The following is a 1,415-nucleotide window of genomic DNA, read 5'->3' on the forward strand; positions in this document are numbered from 1 at the left end:
TATGCAATTTTTTGTCTCTGTCGATGTGTGTCACCCAAAATGAGTTCGTGTGTCACCTCTGACACACGTGTCATAGGTTCGCCATCACTGGTTTATGGGCTCCACCTCAATATGCTGCTTGTTAAGAATTTAGTCTTCCTGCATTAAAAAATAATTTCTTTGATCTCTGTCTATTTATATTCTTCTTTCTCCCTTACCACTTTCCTCTTCCCTCCCATCCTAAGCTATCTATTGCCCAGTATTCTGCATCTGGACTCTGAAATGGTTACAGTATAGCAAGACATTCAATGCTGTACAAAATGTGCAGGTAGCTTGTTGAGCATCTTTTCAGATTTGATTCTATGGAATAACTTAGCAGATAGATTGGATTAGTTTTTATTTTACTACTGTAGGGGCATTTCTTCTGAATATCATTTTCTGCTCCTTTTATTCTCATATCTTTTTTTAATTAATAGATTTTATTTTTTAGGAAAGTTTTTGGATTACAGAAAAATTAAGTATAAAGTCCAGAGAGTTACTTATACTGCTATTGTTCCCCCAACAATGTCCCTGGATCTATTTTGTTCATCAGTTTATTTTATTCATTAGATTCCACATATGAGTGAGATCATGTGATACTTATCTTTCTCTGACTGACTTATTTCACTTAGCGTAATATTCTCCAGGTCCCTCCATGCTGTCTCAAAGGGTAAGAGATCCTTATCTTTTACTGCTGCATAGTATTCCATGGTGTAAATGTACCAGAGCTTTTTTATCTACTTATCTACTGATGGGCACTTAGGCTGTTTCCAGATCTTAGCTATTTAAATCATGCTTCTATGAACATAGGGGTGCATTTATTCTTTCTGATTGGTGTTTTGGGTTTCTTGGGTTATATCCCTAGAAGTGGGATCACTGGGTCAAATGGCAGTTCCATGTTTAATTTTTTGAGGAAACCCCATACTGTTCTCCATAGTGGCTGCATCAGTCTGCATTTCCACCAACAGTATACTAGGCTTCCCTTTTCTCTACATACTCACCAGCACTTCTCATTTGTTGATTTGTTGATGATAGTCATTCTGACAGGTGTGAGGTGATACATCATTGTTGTTATAATTTGCATCTCATGGATGATTAGTGATTTTGAGCATTTTTTCATATGTCTCTTGGCCTTATGTATGTCCACTTTGCAGAAGTGTCCATTTTTAAATTGGATTATTTGTCTTCCTTTTGTTAAGCTGTATGAGTTCCCTATAAATTTTAGATATTAACCCCTTATCAGATGTATCATTGGCAAATAAGTTCTCCCATGTAGTGGGATCTCTTTTCATTTTGTTGGTTTCTTTTGCTGTGCAGAAGCTTTTTATTTTGATGTAGTCCCATTTGTTTATTTTCTCTTTAGTTTCCAATGCCCTAGGATCTGTATCGGTGAAGAA

The 1,415-nt window shown here is 36.1% G+C and overlaps 1 protein-coding gene across 5 annotated transcripts in view; it reads left to right on the top strand.

Annotated features, from left to right (window-relative positions):
• IMPG2 (interphotoreceptor matrix proteoglycan 2) overlaps window positions 1–1,415 on the top strand; it is an 80,060-nt gene that overhangs the window by 10,788 nt on the left and 67,857 nt on the right. The gene's annotated exons all lie outside the window — the stretch shown is intronic.

Source organism: Myotis brandtii, unplaced genomic scaffold (genome assembly GCF_000412655.1).
Source record: "Myotis brandtii unplaced genomic scaffold, ASM41265v1 scaffold63, whole genome shotgun sequence".
Taxonomy (NCBI): Eukaryota; Metazoa; Chordata; class Mammalia; order Chiroptera; family Vespertilionidae; genus Myotis; species Myotis brandtii.